A 19,471-nucleotide genomic window follows, 5' to 3' on the forward strand; every position below is an offset into this window, starting at 1 on the left:
CATATGAAGGCAGGAGCCAGGTCAGCCCTGACCCTTCAGGGCTGTTTCTTAGGTGCTGAATTCTTAGCTCAGGGCACATCATAAAGATTTGTTGACTAAACATATATTTTAAAAAAAAAAGAGGGGATATATATATGTGTGTGGATATATATATACACATATATACATGTATATAAATACAGCTGATTCACACTGCTGTATAGTAAAAACTAACACAACATTGTAAAACAACTATATTCGAATAAAAAATTAAAAACCAAACCAAACCTGCTTGTCATTCTCCACTCTCTCTTGATAGAATCATAAGAGTTAGCGAGAGTCAGACTGGAAACAGAAATGGCTGTTTTTTGTTTTTTTTTTTTAAACATTTCCTCTCAAGACCCAGGACAAAAAAATGTAAGAATCTTCTTCAGATTCTTATTTTCCTTCATATTCACGTGGTTACAAAGTCAACTCTTGGTGTTTATTCACATGGGTACACAGAACAGATTTTTAAAATACACTGCACATTAGGCATATCCGTTTCATAATATCACAGAAAGGATTCTCCAAGTTCTGGCATGGTTCAGGTAAGATATTCACTAAAACATCAGGTTTATTACTTTGAGTCTGGACTCTACAGATATATCTTAATACTCTGCATGTTTCTAGATGACAACAGCCACCAAGGTATTCCATTTCTCACTGAACTTAACATGGATCTTCGCACATAGTAGGAATCAACCAGTAACTTATTGAACTGATGAAGGAATAAATTTTAAATTTACCCAGTAACTTTATGATGAGAGTTTTTTCAGTTTTTTTGGGTGCTCTGATTGCCAGTTCTCAAGGTAATCAATAAAAACATTTTGGACACAGGGTTATTCCCCAATATAAATTAGTAAACAGATCATGGATTTATTAAGGATGACCTTGTGTATTTGGTTCCACAGCCAGAAAAAGGAGGAAGTCAAATTTCTATAAGGTTGATTACCAAGCTAAGAATGGATGGTACCTCTACTGAGAAATAGCCTCAAGCAACAATCCAACTTCATCTTTTATTAAATCCCTCTCACTTGGCACCTGATTATATAATATTTTGTACTGCTAACTTCAATAAGCATGTATCTCACGCTGAAGACTGTCTGCTGGTTGGGGTGGGGGTGGTCTCCTCTTAGCATCCTTTCTATCTCCCTCAGTTCTGTGTTGTTCACCAACTGGGTGTGTGTTAGTTGCTCAGTCGTGTCTGACTCTTGCGACCTCACAGACTGAGCCTGCCATGGACAGCCTCCTCTGTCCATGGAATTCTCCAGGCAAGAATACTGGAGTGGGCTGTCATTTCCTCTTCCAGGGTGTTGCCCTACTGCTGCTGCTAAGTCGCTTCAGTCATGTCCGACTCTGTGTGACCCCATAGACAGCAGCCCACCAGGCTCCCCCGTCCCTGGGATTCTCCAGGCAAGAACACTGGAGTGGGTTGCCATTTCCTTCTCCAATGAGTGAAAGTGAAAAGTGAAAGTGAAGTCGTGAAGAGTAGTGTCGGACTCTTCGCGACCCCATGGACTGCAGCCCACCAGGCTCCTCCGTCCATGGGATTTTCCAGCCAAGAGGACTGGAGTGGGGTGCCACTGTTCACCTACTAGGTCTGCCTTAAATACTTCTTGTATAAAGACTCAGCATTAATGCCACAAGAGCATGTGTTCTTATAAATTCAACTTAAATAAATATAAAATCAAATTTTAAAACATTGAAATGATATCCTATGTAAAATGTGTACATCACAACAGACATTTTGAAATGACTAAATAAATATTTATAATGGTGTACTGTAAAGCCAATTTAGATGTCTCCGTTAATATTTTTAATTATGTCAGTTCATGAATATTTTATTTCAAATCACTTCTTTCTCCTTGCCAAATGGAAATGATCATAAGACCTCTTTTGAAGTCAAAATAGACCCTTTACTAATAAAATAGAATGACGAAGAAAGAAATATTATCAAAGAAATCGAAAATTTCTTTTCCATACACTTGTAGTAAACTTTAGTTCTCTCTATAAAAATCAGTTAGTAAGCTATAAAAATTCATTTAAAACTATATAATAGCCTTTTGATACCAACTCAGCCACTTGTACAGAGGTGGCACTCTTCACAATACACACTAGTTATTGAATCTCTCATCTTTAAGCTAAACATTTTAAATTCAAACAGATTAACAATGAGACACATGATCTTTGATGTGGAGAACACACTTGGTACTGAACTGCGTTGTGGATTACAGCATATTTATCTGGGCTGTAAATTTTAACAGTAACAATAAATTTGCAGGAAACAAAAGGTTTTAAACACAATTTAAAAATTGAAATGAGATGGTACTTAGATCATATATGAAAAGACAGTGCTCCTATTAGAGAAAAGGATTGCAAAAGATAAGAAAATGGCAAAAGTAAATATTATGGCCTCCATTTACTCTTTGCTACAAATAGATCAGTTAAATACAATACTTCCTATGTAATTCAGACAGACAGTACATTTTTAACTTTATTTAACTTACTAACTTAAAAAGTTTGTGAAGATCTATTTAATTAGTGTACTTTTGTGTAATTATTTTTTCCGCTGCAAACTACTTTGTATCCTGTTGAAAGTATGCAATACGTACAAGTAAAATTGGGAATATTTGTCAGAACTCAATGAATTAAAGATGATTTTCAAGTTTTTTTAAATAAAAGCTCCTTGATTTGTAAAGCCTGACAATCATAATACTATAGTTTTTACATGACTTCCTGGGATAGTTTTTACATGAATAACATTATGTTATGTAAAATTATAGGCAATGCATTAAAAAAAATAAGAAACATCAAAAGTCACATTAGATTGCTTTATGTTTAATAAGAAAAAAATTCATTTTAAAATATTTTATATACTAGCTCAGCATGATACACGTATATCATCACCAAAATTTTATGTTGCCAGTTAACATTGTCCATAATTTGTCTAATGAAATTAGCTAATGTGATTTCATTATTGCTATTTCTGTTATAAATCTTTCAGGGTTTTTTTTTTTCTTTAACTTGGAAAAAGATCAAAATGCTTGCAGATTTCAGATTGCTATTAGATGTAATAATTATACACTAAACTAATTACCACTAAACCAAAACCTGACTTACAACTAATTAAATTTTATTACATCAACATAGAGTATAGACTTTCAATTTAACACAGGGTGCAACTATAAACACAAAAGTCCATCAGCCTATGTATTTCTTTCAAGGAAAATGTCTAGGTCAGATTTATAAAGTTTGAACTTGGCAGGGTCTGTAGACTTGTCAGTTTCACAAATCGCCTAATTTGCCGACTTCTACGAAAAGGGAAAGGAGCTACTTGCAAAGTGAACATACTGAATTATGCCACTCACATTGTAGCTAAATGTATACTGTATAACTATTACTATGTAACAGAAAAAATCAGGGAATGATGAGAAGAAATCATTTAAGTTTAGCAATGTATTTTATTTGTGGCATCAGTTTTTCTGAGATCACTGACATAATCTCAGAAACACTGCTGAATCTTGGTTTCTTTTGTGTAAAATGGAAAGAAGAAAAACATGCATGCTATCTTAGAGGAACGCAAGTAGCATGAAACAGGCTTTTTAGCCGAAGCACCCATTTGTTTACTGTTTAAGGAGCTAATGCAGATTTGAAAGTGCAACATTAACTGCAATCCAGTATTCATCTCAAAATAGTGGATATGGAATCTCCATTCATTTTTCCAGAAACTACATTTAAATGTGTCACTCACAACAATTGGAAAGTATAAGAGATTCACTTTATAAACTTTAATTTTATAAAAAAAAAATGTTTACTTTCTACCAGATGGTAAGATTAAATTACATAAACACTGTCAGCAAGTTGAATCCTCAGATGTATTCATTCCCACCACAGAAGCTTCAAAACCTGTCTATAATTTTGTTACTGATGTTTAGAAACAGCTGTAGCTGACATAGCTACATGTTATATATGTCAGCTTTAAAGGATTAAATATTCTTAACCCCCAACAGAGAGGTCTTTTGCTGTTAACAAACCTGTAGTAAATTACACTGGAAGTGATTATTCCATCAGAGATATCCCACACTAGACATTTGGTAAACAAAATTGTCCAAAATCATAAGTTTTTCATTGATACTGGAAATTCTATTTGATTTGGGCAAAAGAAAGATTTTAAAAATACAGCATTTTCTGATACAAAATGTAGGATAAAATCTCTTCTAAAAACCCTCACATATATCTTCATCAATATTTTAGATGGTGGTAAATTATATATTTTTTTCTTCAGAAGAATTAAGTCTGTCTTGAGACTTTTTTTCCTGGTGCAGATCTGAACTGCACCCAGATTTGAATTTTGGGGACAGTCCTCATGTCTCCTCCATTAGACTTTAAAACGATCTTTACAATAAATGTCTAAAGCTGATGATAGAATTGGCAGGGTCTTCTGAAATGCTGCATTGCAAATTTTGTATTCAGTTAATCTATCTGAGGGGACAGAATTAACCAACCTAACTAGCTAGACTTCAGGCTTCAATCACTTGATTTATGAATTAATCTAATCTAATTAATCTTCAAGAAGCATTGATTAATGGTAGTCAAATGTACAGACATTTGGAGGTGAAATCCATCAACACAAATGTATATGTGTGTACATATACATGTGTGTACATATATGCTGCATACTTATATATAGTATGAATAAGTACATATATAATATGTATGTATGTACACACATATACATTTATATATTTATAAATGCATTTATATATTATAAATGTATATATAGTATATTACACATATAAATACATATGTATTTCCCCCATATAATTCTCATTTTAAACCACAATCGCTATGAACTATATGAATAATTTTTAAGCTTGTGAATATATACACAAAGAAATATTTTTTAAATTAGACAAATGTCATAAGTAATTGTCCATAGTGTATTCTTTCTTGAGAACACATAATAAATGGAAAATTGTCCACACAAATGAAAAGATAAAATCGGAAGATTGATCGAAGCACTAAAAGGCATCAGTTTAGAGAAGAAAATTCAACACAAATTACCCAAATGAGAACAAGCTCGCACACGTACAGTCTGTGTCACATTTAAAGCTACATTCTAAACTTGTATATACAGCATGCTGCCTTTATGAAGACGACTTTATTTGGCGGAGAGGGTGGTGGTTAGTCACAACAATACACTCACAACAGTGACTTACAAATACTGAAAGAGAACAGTAAGATGATGCTGTGGTTAATTTCATGTGCAGCTTCTGAATCTAGTCTCTTTAATTTATAATTATCTATAACTCACCTAGCTATGAAAGGGATAAAGTATGAGTGGAAATTCAAGCTTGTCCATTTTACTAAATATCATTATATTATTATCCAAATTTAATGCACATACTGATAACCTATATCATAAAACAAGTGTAGCTCTACAAGGGAAGTAATAAGTCATTTCCTTAGGTAAGGACAAGAATTCTTTCTTAGTGTGGAACTCCATTCTTTATCAAATTCTATCCCTTTGATATACTTCCTGAAGCTAATTATACACTTAGATTGTGAATTAGCATAATCAATATATTGAGGCAAACTATTTAACAGAGAAATAAAGTTACACTCCTTTTTTATCCAAGACAAACCACGTATTTCAAGTTCCCGTTATTCATTCAACTTTCTCCTAATTATGTGAAATCTATACTTCTAAGCATAATTGGAAGAAACAAACTTTCTATAGTTTTCAAGAGGAAAAAAGTCATCCTTTCTGATAAATGCCTTCATTTTGTACTACCAGATGTCTTTCTGTATCCTCTCCTGCTTTCTGATTTTATTTTTATAAGTGTGAGAACAGTGAAAATGCCAGCCATTGTAGTCAGTCAACTTGAGCCCCGGCAAAGATGACACAGTTATCTTGGAGGTTTTACATAAATACTGAACTTGAAGTCCACTTAGCTTCTGGGGATCCATCGCTAAGCATAGAGAGCACCCCAAAGCCCACATCTGATTAGCTCCATTTTATAGATAATTCATTTTAATATCCCATTCTAAAGTTAACATGTAATGCCATCCACTACACCAACTTAGTTCAAAATATGCTTCTCTCTACCTTGTTGATATTTTGTCTTAAATTAGCAATTAAATAAATAATGATACCTCTGTAAACATCTGTGTGTTTTTAAAAGGTGGCAGTAATTAGAAATAAATTTCAAAGTTCCCCAGAAAACTACTCAAAATATTATTTCCATAGTCTGGGCATTTTTACTAACTGTTTTATGGTTTGGGGGTGAACTGCCACAAAGATTCCCTAGGAAGCTGCAAAATGAGGCAAAATTGGCTCCACAGGATGATGCCCCTAAAAAGGACGCTTCAGGATTCATTGGTGCTGAAAGGCAGTTGGCTCTGGGGTCTCTTCCCTCTACCTTCAGTTCTAACAGCAGCACCAAAGTGCAAGAGAACGAGTTTAAGAAAAGGTGCTGTGAAGTTATCTGCCTTTTTAGTTTCCTGTAGAAAGTTGCTGCTGAACCTGAAGAAGCTGTGTTTTAAAAACCTGCTATTGTATTATGCCTGTGGGAAAACATCCTTGCAAAACAGCAGCACTATATGTAAGATCCTTTAGCAGGCTAAATGTGGGGTCAGTGGAGTCACCAGGTTAATGGCCACAGGCATACGTGTAAGAATTTGCCTTTCCACCTGCCCCTGCCCCACCCACAAAGGATGAGAGAAAGATGACTCACTCAGCCTGCTTTTTGGTTTCTATTCAACTTGCTGCACGCTGCAAACAGAATAGAATTGAGCAGCTGTAAGAACATTTCCTAAAGGTCTCAGAGATCCTGACGGAAAGCTGGTGTCCTAAGTAGTTTAAGAAGACATCTGCTTAGCTCGCTCCCCCAAAATGAGCATGGACCACGTGTATCTGGGCCTCAGTTGACCATGTGACTCAAGACAGCTGACCAGAGGGTCAGGACTCAGATGGAATTCATAAGAAAATTTGCTGTCATGTCCAGTCACAGTGGCAGGCACAAATCCCAGATCAGTTTATAAGACTGATCTTGCTTATGCCTCCTAAGTCTTTTTGCAAAATGACAAGTGCACAGGGGTCAAATAAAAGGAAATTATAAAGTAGCTTCTCCAACATCAGATGCTTCCTAAATATAATGCACAATCTCAACCTAATGTAGGAAGAGAAATCCTAAAAAAGTTAAGTCTTGACCATTCAATTGCTCCACTACACGCGAGTAAGTCTTTAGAAAAAAATCAGAGACCCCTGTTTCCCTGGAGGAGATCATGTTTGAGATGGAACTTGAAGGCTGAATAGATTTAAATCAATGATTTCCCAATCCTGACTGGGCTTTAGAAACACCTGGGAAACTCTTTAAACTTACTGATTATGACCAGGTCCCAACTCTAGAGAGTCTCATTAATCAGTCGGGAGTGAAATCCTGGCACTGGTGTGTTTGGAGAGCTCCCCAGCTGATTCTTGGGTGTAGTTATGGTTAAAAATTACTGAATCAACACAGAGTAGACAGGAAGGTTCCATTTTCCAAAATGAGAAAGAATAAAACAGTAAATAATAGAATGACCCAGCCTCCACATTCAAGATGGTTAAAATCTTTAGGGGGAAAAGAATATAGAGACTCTAGAACTAGCAGGCAGAAGTCAGGTTTTAGAATGCTGGATCTTTCATTCACTTATCCATTTAAGCAGTAAGAGTTTATCAAGGACTACGTATGATGTGCCATGTCATGTCACTGATGAAACAGAGAGCAAACAGCAAGGTCCCTGGCTTTATGGGCTTCATAATCAAGTGAGAAAGAAAGACATAATGAGGAGGGCTGTATTATATGTTGTCTTAAGCAAGGGGAGAGCATCCTTTCTGAATACTTCAAAGATCGCTCTAGCTGTGATGTAGACAGTGAGCTGGAGAGGGGTCCAGACTGACTGCCAATGAACCAATCAGGAAGCTCCTGAAAGGCTCCCATCCAGAAGTCACAGGACCCCAGATTAGCAAGGCGGTGGAGACCAAAGAAGCACATGGTTTCATGAAGCATTTAGAAAGCGCGTAAGAATAAACTAGACACTGGGATGAACCGGAAGAGGGAGCGCAGTGAAGGAAATGGCCAAGCTCTCTGCTCTGATAATAGGCGGACAGTCGTATCATCCCCTGCATTTGGGGTCAGTGGGAGAGGCTAAGGTGTTCAGGGAGAGATCCCAAGTCCAGCTCTCACGTTAGCTTTAGGAGCACTTGACACACCTAAGAGCCTATGCCAAGCACTTCCATGTGCCCAGCGTGACCAAGGGATGGATGTGCTGGCCCAGGACTACCTCAGTGTGTGCTCACTCTGCTGGTATCTTACCATTTCCAGCCCACTTCCACTCTCAAATTCTCCACGTTCAGATGATAAAGTGTAAGGTCCCCTAGACACACAGATCTTTGGCTAGGAGATGTTTTGAGTGGAATCACTGTGAACTGTCTACCTACGGGTCGGCACTGAAACCATGGGAATCAGTGATACCACGGCGGTTGGGGGAACTGATACGCTGGGAAAGTGGGGCTAAGGGCTGGTTTCTGGGGAACTCCGGTATTTGTGGGCCAACTAGAGGAGGCCAGGACACCACTGCAGCAGAGAAGGAGCAGCTAAGATGCAGGGAGAGGTAGGGAAAGGTGTCACAGGGCAAAGGGAAGCCAGCCCTTCATGGAGGATGTTGCTGAGATCAAGTGCAAGGATGGCTAAAAGGCATGCATGGCTAGTCTGCTCTGTGCTCAGGCACTTCAGTCATGTCTGACTCTGTGCGAACCCATGGACTGTAGCCCACCAGGCCCTTCTATCCCTGGGACTCTCCAGGCAAGGATACTGGAGTGGGTTGCCATTCCCTTCTCCAGGGGGTCTTCCTGATCTTCCTCAGGGATTGGAACTGAGTGTCCTGCATTGCAGGTGGACTCTTAACCACTGAGCTACCTGGCTACTTATTTATCTCAGCCTTGGTTTTGTCCCATTTTAAAATAAGATGCTTCCTTGTATGATCTTTACATTCCTTCCTTAGAACTCTTTCAATCTAATAAACTGAAAGTGCAGAATGAGGTAAATGATAAATAGCATTTACCTACAAATGCTATATACAATAGCAGAGAAGGCGATGGCACCCCACTCCAGTACTCTTGCCTGGAAAATCCCATGGGCGAAGGAGTCTGTTAGGCTGCAGTCCATGGGGTCGAGAAGAGTCGGACACGACTGAGCGACTTCACTTTCACTTTTCACTTTCATGCATTGGAGAAGGAAATGGCAACCCACTCCAGTGTTCCTGCCTGGAGAATCCCAGGGACGGGGACCCTGGTGGGCTGCTGTCTATGGGGTTGCACAGAGTCGGACACGACTGAAGCGATTTAGCAGCAGCAACAGCAGCAGCTATACTATAGGGGCAGAGAAAGAAAGATGAACCAGGAATCCTGCTGACAGTCATGGGACACTTTCACGGAGAGTGTTTCACCTGGTACCTAGAGAAAGGGAAGGCTTGTCCTGTGCTTGGGAAAAGAGTAAGCGGACTTGTGTGCAGCACTCTGCGCACCAGAGACCCACTAGGAGGCAGGTCAGCAGGGTCCTGGCCACACCATGCAGAATATACCCCAAGGGCCATGCTGAGAAATCTGGACTTCCTCCTGCAGGTAAAGAGGAGCCAGCGTGAGTTCAGGAGAGTGACACGCTTAGATCAGAAGATTAGGAAGAATTCTCTATGGGGCAATCTAGGAAAATGGACTAGTGACACGAGAGACCTGGTGACGGGAAGCCCAGCTAGAAGACACCTATCTGCACCATCGAGATGAAGAATGATGAGAGCCGAACGAGGGAGCTGGTGGGGAGGAGGGAAAGCAGTGGCGGCTTCAGAAACCCAGCCGAGGGAGTATTGACAGGAGCTGCTGGCGGATGCGCAGCATGCGCGGTGAAGAACAGGGTTGTTGGAAGATGCGCGGTGAAGAACAGGGTTGTTGGAAGATGGTTCTTACACTTCTGCACCTGTGCTCAAGAGGGTGCTAATACAGCAGGGGAAGCCTGACTCCTCGAGCCTGAGGCCAGGAATACTGTAGTGGAAATGGTGGAGTTGAGGTGACAGTGAACTAACCCCACCCTCCGTGTTGCTCTCTTGTGCCTTGTGTTCCTGTGGAGTATAGAGACTGCGTTACATCATCCAATTTAATACAGCTCCACATCGTTAGTACTACTGTCTAATTACTATACATTCCTTTGGGACTCCTAAAATATTCTATATTTTTGCACTCTTTTCTCACAGAGCCTAAACTGACACTGGACTCAAAGAGATGCTTAATAAACAGAACTCGATGACGAGATTAAGAGCTGAAAAAGGCCATGAGAGGCTCAGCTCACTGAGCAGGGGTCAAACCTACACCCCCTGCATTGGAAAGTGCAGCCCTAACCACTGGACCTCTAGGGATGTCCTGCTGGCCACCAAATTTCAAGGAAAAATTTCCTGGAATCTTCAAAAGATTGTGGTTAACGTAGCACATACTTAGGTCATTCCAAAGGTAAGGTGGAAAAAAGGTGATCACAGAGATCCACTTTTAAAAAAATGAACCAAAACTATACTTAAAACGCTGACCCTGTCAAGACAGAGCTATTTTCCACCATAAAATATCCCAGTTGTCTGCCATTATTAGATGTGTAAATTTTAAAGATGAATCTTACACTCCTTGAAAGGTCAAAAATCTTTTCACCTGTTTCCATAAGTATTTGCAAAATGTGTCACATGCGTTGTCCCCTTTTCTTCTCTATGCGATTCTGGACCACTGTTCTCATCCGTGCTGTGTATGTCCCTCCATGGGTAAGACATGGCATGCTGTCACTTTTCTGGGTATCCACAGGCCAGCGCCTCCCCTTAAACACACGACATGTCTTCAGTAACTTGGCAGGTCAGAGAATCATCACAATCAAGACTTATTCAAATTCAAAGTAGAATTCTAGGGGCCAGCCCCATGACTGCTTTTGTTGTTATTTTTACCTAATTTAGAGCGAACAATGGCCCAGTCTGGCTGCTGGAGAAGGGTGTGGCCGTCTCCTGAGACGCTCACACGCTCGCACGGGCTATCTAGGGCTCACAACATATCAGACACTGCACGAGCCCTCTCCATGCCTGGTCTCACTTCTTCCTCACAACCAGCCTTCACGCGGGTACGCTGTTAGCATCTCAGTTTCATGAAGGTGAAACTAACCAAATCTGGCTCCAAAACCTACAGGAAGCTATCCCAGTGAGCTCAGTGTTCCCTCTAAGGTTCTACTAACAGCCACTCCAATGACTGAAGTCCTCACCGCCTGGCATGGTCTGAGTGCAGGGCACTTGCCAGCCTGCTTACGATGGCAGTGTCACCCGCCTTCTTACCAACCTGCTGTTCAGGTGGGGACGTGAAGCTCAGAGATGGAGGGGAGGGAGCCAAGATCACAGAGCAAATAAATGACAGGAAAGGGATCTAAGCAAACCGGTTAGGGCCAGAGCCCAACTCAGAAACCACAAGACAATGAAAAACGCTGTGCCATAGGATTCTTAAGTGTTCTTTTTATTCAGTGAAGACCATGGGCATGCCCTAACCCAAGATACCATGCTAACTTTGGATTTTCCTTTTCCTGTAGATTTTAGAATCTAGATTCAGACCATATTCAAATTTCATACAAAAAAATGACATTAGCTATTTCCTTTAGGATTAGCTAATCAGGGTTGATTTCCTATAGGATTACCTTTAGGATCAATCCTAGAGGAAATCAACTCTGAATATTCATTGGAAGGACTGATGCTGAAGCCCCAATACTTTGGCCACCTGATGCGAAGGGCCAACTCATTGGAAAAGACCCTGATGCTGGGAAAGATTGAGGGCAGGAGGAAAAGAGGGTGACAGAGGGATGAGATAGTTGGATGGTATTACCGACTCAATGGACATGAGTTTGAGCAAACTCTGGGAGATAGTGAAGGACAGGTGAGTCTGGAGTGCTGCAGTCCACATGGTCGCAGAGTCGGACACGACTGAGCGACTGAACAAACAACACATTAGCTACAGCTGGCGCCTGGAGTTCTCCGTGAAGTATAGGTGTGTTAAGGGTGTCAAGACCTAGTCTATCCTGTCCTGATGGGAAGAAGACTAGATGCAGGAGAGAAGCAGTGGGTCGGAAGGGTCCAAGTGTAACTCGTTCCTGTCACTTAACCCTTTGCTGCCTCGGCATGAGAAACGCTTCCAGAAGGCTTGCTGGCAGCCCTGGTTTCTGTTTTAAAGCAGGGAAAAGTGTACTGCAAACTGAAAACGTGTTCTTCTCCAAAGTGGGGAGAAGAGGATGACATTTAAGATACTCCACAATCTGGACCGAAGCTCTCTCTCCAAACTCAAGGCAGATTTCTCCACGGGGAGACCCTCTGCTTACCCGTGGTCCCCCTCCCCCACCAAATACATATGCAGAGAGCTGCCTCCACATCACAGGTTGCAAAGCGGTGGCCCAACTGTCAAATCCAGCCTCAGCCATGTTGTGTTTTATCTGTGTGTTGTGTGGTTTATTGTTTTTTTTTTCCTCTCTTTTTTTTATGAGCCAGCATTCAATATAATTCATATTCTGGCATTTCTTGAAAAATCTCACAATCTGGCAACATTGCTTCACCTCCACACGGCAGCAGAGATGAGTCGAGAGGTATGGCGGGGTGTCCCCTCTCCAACGAAGCCCACGCTCTGCAGCGCACAGAGTCCATCACCCCCGCGTCTCTGACTCTGGGGCTGTGTCAATGCCACTTATTATCAAACTCACTCCCTTGCTTTTTCTCATACCAATGAAACATTCCTCTGTCCCTCCATCTCTTTACAAAGTGGAAAAACAGAAAAACACAGAGAACTACATACATTAAGGAATATGAAAGCGCCTACTCAAAGGAATCTGTGGAGACCTGAAAACGTGACGTGCAAATTACCCGGTCAATTGCACTCATCCGGGTTACCTGCCAGCACTGCTGTCACCTGTTCAAGAAGTCACTGGTTGGTGTTGATCTCTTGATCTCTCTTTGCTGTTCTGGTTCCCTCTCCTGGAGTGCCCTGACTTCTGTACACCTACACCTGTCTCTTTCTGGAGTTCCACAGGCCGCAGCCACTCTTACTGTTCCCAGCTCAAGGCTGACCCCTCTTCTTGGCACTACAGGTTTAACAGGAATCGCAGGCAATCTGAAAATAATAGAATCCCGCACTTTCGGGACTTGAGTGGTCCCAGATAAGGGAGACCTGAGTTTAGAGGCCACAAGCCTTTTGGAAAAGGAAGCGATTTGACGCTGATGTGGAGTGAGGGCAGGTTTCAACCCCGTATCAATTATTTACTGAGGGCCTCCTCGGGGCCAGGCGCTGTGCTCCAAGCTGCGGCTGTGCCAAGCCCTGGAGAGGGGGGTCTCCGTCTTCACGGGGTGGGTGTGGGCAAGTGCGCGATAAACAATTTGCCAGATGACTCCACCGGGAAGGCAGCAGATGGCCAGCCTCTGCTGTTCCCAGGTCACTGGCTCCCGAAGCCCCTCTCTGGGGGCGTCGGTGGCCATGCGTGTGTGGGGTGGAGAAGGTTTCTGTTCTGATTCAATCATCTGTCTAGTCCTTTCAGAATCTGTGAGCCCCCTGGCACTTCTGATGTGTGTTAGCGGTTATCTCCCAGGGTGCTTTCTAATGTTCCATAGAGTTTCAAGGTACTGCTAAGGCCTGTATGGTGTTTCCATTGCTAGAAAACTCTTAAGTTTCAGTATTCCCTTAAGTTCTCTGGCATTTCAAAATTTCATGGGCTATTAGAGTACAATTTGACCACAGTAGTAATCTTTTCATCACCTCCTTTGGCTTTCTTAACAACCTTAATGACTGTCAGTTACCTTTTATATCACGCCCAACCAGAAGTGAAAACTTCTAGGGATCTAAGATCATGTCTTACGCCCTTTAATCTCACCTAGAACATAGTTGCTTGGACACAGAACACTCACAAATCACATGGGGTTTGATTTAAATGAACTGGCAGTGGAAAAATGGCCTTGCAAATCAGGGTACACGCTAAAAGTGAAGAGAGATATTCAAATTAAGGAAGAGCTTTATGGAGTTTATATACCCTTGTAATTTTTACAGGTATGATGCCAGTGGTTCATTATTGCTTTCTAATATATTAAATATAAAAGGGTAAATTTTTTAAAGTTTTGAGCAGTAAATAGTACAGTTCTTTCCTTGAACTATTATTAAAAGCTTCCTTGAGGGTAAACTAAACATGAAACCAGGCATTTTTTGTATTTTGGCCTGATGATTTGAATACCTTTTCCCACACTCAGGAGGCATACATGAAAAGAAGTTGAAAAATGATGGATTACGCATGATGTCTATCTTCTCCAAAAGAAGCCTGACTCACCCATAACCTCATCCTGACTCCCTGTACTCCAAAGAATTTTCACCAGGCAACAGATATTCTCTATAGTCTCCAATAAGAAGGAAACAAAAATAATTGTGTATATACACAACATCTTTGTAGATAGTGACCTCAATGATTTTCTACACTTTTCTGATCTCAGTTAGTACCTGTACGTATTCCTAGAGATCAGCCAATCCTGCTATACTCAGAGATGGGAAATAATTCTGATATTATATAAGAGGGAGAGATTACAGATAAAGACAGCCTGTCCTCTAAAGATGACAAACTTAACATGACTTACGGCTATATATATGGAGAAGGAATGGCACCCCACTCCAGTACTCTTGCCTGGAAAATTCCATGGACAGAGGAGCCTGGTAGGCTGCAGTCCATGGGGTCGCTAAGAGTTGGAAACAACTGAGCAGTTTCACTTTTCACTTTCATGCATTGGAGAAGGAAATGGCAATCCACTCCAGTGTTCTTGCCTGGAGAATCCCAGGGACGGGGGAGCCTGGTGGGCTGCCGTCTATGGGGTTGCACAGAGTCGGACACGACTGAAGCGACTTAGCTTCAGCAGCAGCAGCAAGGCTATATATAGCTACAGTTTCCAATTCTGTTCTATAAATAATATTAATGCAAGCAAATATGTTGAATTTCTTTCAAAAAGCACTCTAATATCTACACGGGTAAATCACTGTACATTTGTTAAGGGCTCAAGTGACATTGATCATTTCCCAACTGGATACATCAAAATAAATGCAAGAGATTAATAAATTTCTTTCTACAATGTCATATTTTTATTGGTTTTAATGGGTTTTTAAAAAGTGAAAAAGAACTATAGTGATTTGCTTAAATTGTGACCATCACTTTAGAAAAATGACCCGTGGAAATGTGTGTAACCACTTGATTTAGTGGCGCATAAGTCCATAAAAATGTACTTGTTCTGGAGAAATTATTAAATTTTCAGTGATTTTTATTTTTCAGTATCAGTGAAGTCAAAGTTGTTGTGTTTTAATTCTTGCAATTCTTCCTAATAACCGCTGACATATGATCTGAAAAGGAACAGAATCATCCATGGACCTACACACACCACTGTCCTACTCTCTTTATCCACACTGACAGGAAGTGAGGTGCATAAAACACATGCATTTGTAATTACATTTGCAAAAAAAAAATCCTCAAACAGCTGTGGAGACAGCAAAGATTAGAATCTGATAGTGGCTTAGAATAATGAAGAAGGGGATTGTCAGGGTTCAGCTACAGAGCTGATGAAAGATAGAAAGAAAGCCTGCTCTTTAAAATCCTTAATCTGTACTTCTTTATATGCAAAATGAAAACAGAAATACTCTAAGAATCAGAAATGGTAAACATGATGATTGTTTTTAAAACAGGCTATTAATTTAAAAATGCATTAAACCTGTGTCTTACTGATGACAAACTGGACATGTGGACAATATTTATATAAAATAATTTATAGTTTTATTTAAATTCTTGTTCTTCTAAAAACCTTATTAACTGAAACTTCCTTATCTCTTGCTAGTTTTAGGTAGTATTTATTTTTTAACATCATATTTCAATTATAAAAGTCTAGAATCTTTTATAAAGGCTTGAAAAAGCAATTGTCATATTAAAGTGATCATGAAAGATAATTTTTAAAGTAGTTTCCTTACAAATACTTTCAATTTAATATCTAAAAATAGAAAATATTTGAGTCACATATCTTTCAGAATGGATATATACTTATCTATACATAAAATCTTACAAGGATAATAACTCAGAATAGGATATGAACATTATAAAGTCATCTGAAGTTTACACTGTATGTTTCAATGAATAAGTATAGAAAAACCAGAATTATTTAATTGTAAAAAAAAAAAGTTACTTCTTCACTTTTCAATTTTTACAGTAAACTTTGCTACTCTCATTAAATGTTTAGAAGCTATAAGGCTCAGAAATATGAACCCATTTATTAAGGTAAATTAATTGTCTATAATAAATTATGCCTTTTTGGTGGCATCACTTATGTTTTACAATGAAAATGTCTTAACTCATATTTGATTCTTGAACAGGATGAAATGGTCTTCTATGATTGACACTGAGTAAAAACTGATACAAATATAAATACAATTAATGGTCCTGCCTGACCACTCAATTTAACGCATTCTTTGACAAAAAAAGGTCTCCTTTGAACATGACACCCTTCTCTCACAATTATCTTTAGAATTGTTCATTCTAAATGGGAATATAATAAAATAAGAGGATAATTCTTTCTTTAAAAAAAAATCTCTGACCAAAACATGCTCACTTTTTAAATAAATGTTCAGAGAAAATTAACTATAACCTTTGTAATATGTGACAGCTTCATTTTTATATGCTTTTACTTATTTCTCAAGTTGCCCTCACTATTACTAACAAGGAGAAAGCTTACAAAGAACTTCAATCGGGTCACGGACCCAGAAAACTTCACTGAGTACGCAAACCACTTAAAGGATTGAGAACCAGGCAATAATCAGTTAGTTCACTGGTCATCTGGTAGAAGGGAAAAGTATCTTCCCAAACTTCTCAGGCTTCATTATCTTGCATCAAATTATGAATCTTCAGATTTTAGGAGTTGAATCTGTCAATGCCTAAAACACATGTTTAGACTACAGTTCTACATAAATATTAGATTTAGAAAAGGAACCAATTAACTTTTTAAAGGAAATGAAATGCTGGCCAGGCTAGTCTAGTGCTACTTGATAAAACCACTGTGTAATAGACTCTGGGATCACAGATTTAGGGGAGAATGTATAATCCTTCATCAAAGAGTGGCAGCTTATCCACAAAGCTTCCTCTTCCTGATGGGATATTCTTTTAAAAGTAATAACGAGGACTTAAAAACTATGTAACACTCCTCAACCAAAATTAGCCATTTATACCAATGAATCTTAATCCTAAAAGAATCAAAACTTCACCCAGAACACACTGAGATACTTTAAAGCCTAATGTGTACAAATAATTTTATCTATTTCTAAATAAAACGTGCTTATGTTTCAGTCTTAAAATTAAATAAGAAATACTCTAGAGGAATGACATGACTGTTTTTTTAAAAAAGAAAAAAACAATAAACAATAAAACAGTTCCCCAAAGGTACTAGTAACAATCTCCAAGACTAAGAGCTAATATTTTGCTTTGTGTCAACATTTAGAATTTCCAAAGTGAGTTATAGACTTTGCAAAGCTCAAGTGGTAATTACACAACTAATTCATATACCTTAAATGTGATAAATATATTTAAGATGTGATACATTAATGATCTGTCTTAAGTAACTCATGTTATCCTTTGCTAATAGCTAAATAGGAAATTCACCAACCTTGATCTGTGACAATTCCTATCTGAAACACAATGCAGTTTTTAAAAGCTACTTTCATCAGACGATGTGAGGAGAATTAATTGATGGCCTCTTACAAAACAAGTACTCGTTCTCCCCTTTATCTTTTTCATTCGTTCGTCAAAGATATCAAACACTGGCATGGTGGAGCGGAACTATTTTGTTAGAAGGTGCAGATTTTATGCAAAACTTAAAGAAAAAGAGATGAGACTTCTGTACTGGCTATACAGATTCAAGGTTGATCCAACTTGCTGACATCACACTTAAATGAAATGCAGGATTATATGAATCTTACTGCAAACGACTTGAAACGAGAATATCAGTAAATGATGTATCTTAAAATGTACCATTTATTTTACAAATTCATGCTGGGCAACTGAAGGACAATAGTACAAATACATCAATCATCTTTCATTGTTGTAATAAGTAACTTTTCTCATTATCTGTGTGGACATTGCACACATATATATTAACAAATAGTTTTCAAGTGTCTAGATTATGTAAAATAGGGTATTTGCTAAATCAAAGTATTTTAATGATTTTGTGAACACCAAATTTATCTAGTCATCTTAATTCCTTTTAGGTTTCTTTAAAAACTTAGTCTGGAGCTAGTGAAGGTTTTGATTCCTAATATTTTAAAATTTCTTAATTATACACTATAGAGCATAATACCCATATAAACACAAATCAGAGGTTCTGATTAGTGGAAACATATAAAAGATAAAAGCCATAAGTTTAAACAGTTTAAATTTAAGGTTCATTTACACACACTGCTGCTGCTGCTGCTGCTGCTGCTAAGTCACTTCAGTCGTGTCCGACTCTGTGTGACCCCATAGACGGAAGCCCACCAGGCTCCCCCGTCCCTGGGATTCTCCAGGCAAGAACACTGGAGTGGGTTGCCATTTCCTTCTCCAATGATTTACACACACATACATTAGTAAAACAATATCTGAATTTGAAAAAGTATAAAATGAGGACTTTTCTGTTTGAGGCTGCATTTTAAACTGCACTTTATTATGCTTCAAATCTTTATATAAATAACTTTTAAAATAAATCTAATTGTAAAATTTCATTGTTTGCAATGATATATTTGCCTTGAAAGTAATAACACTACATATACACTTCATCACCTAATATTATACAAATTAGAACAATATAAAAAATTATATCACCATCAAAACACAGGACAGCAAATATTAAAGTATTTTAATCTTTAGCAAAGTATTGATTTAAAGGCCCTGCCACACATGTAGTTTTTAAAATTGGTTACAAAGAAAAAGGATTTTGTTGGCAAATCAACAAGCCAACACTGTTGACAAAATTTTTGTGATGCCAGAATCTTCTCGTTCAGAGAATGAACATTGTGGGGCAAAAGTAATCACTAAATAAGAAGTTTGCTCTATTTTATTTTTTAATCACGGGAAATACAGTACAGGCTATTCTATGCATATTTGGCTAGAAAAAGTTAAGTGGAAATATGAAAGTTACTCCAAGTGAGGACTGAATTCTGGTCAGACAAGTTCATGACTTAGTGACTAAACAACAACTGACAGGTATATCTTACCTGTGTGTCAGACCTTTCATTTTTGTTTAAATGAAAATTTATTTTAAATGTGAAATATACTAGCAGCTTCATGGGAGAAAGACAAGTTGAAAATGAACTCAAAGTAGAAATATA

At 38.7% G+C, this 19,471-nt stretch overlaps 1 protein-coding gene and 1 pseudogene across 6 annotated transcripts in view; one reads left to right on the forward strand and one right to left on the reverse strand.

Annotated features, from left to right (window-relative positions):
* TENM3 (teneurin transmembrane protein 3) overlaps positions 1-19,471 on the reverse strand; it is a 654,366-nt gene that overhangs the window by 626,560 nt on the left and 8,335 nt on the right. The gene's annotated exons all lie outside the window — the stretch shown is intronic.
* The window catches only part of LOC148773765 (uncharacterized), a 40,015-nt pseudogene continuing 34,126 nt past the window's right edge, over positions 13,583-19,471 (forward strand). The window contains exon 1 of the transcript XR_016036489.1: positions 13,583-13,682. The product of XR_016036489.1 is annotated as an uncharacterized LOC148773765 (transcript). The remainder of the gene's footprint in view (positions 13,683-19,471) is intronic.

Source organism: Moschus berezovskii, chromosome 26 (genome assembly GCF_049115385.1).
Source record: "Moschus berezovskii isolate FMDL1 chromosome 26, NW_MosBer_1.0, whole genome shotgun sequence".
Lineage (NCBI taxonomy): Eukaryota > Metazoa > Chordata > Mammalia > Artiodactyla > Moschidae > Moschus > Moschus berezovskii.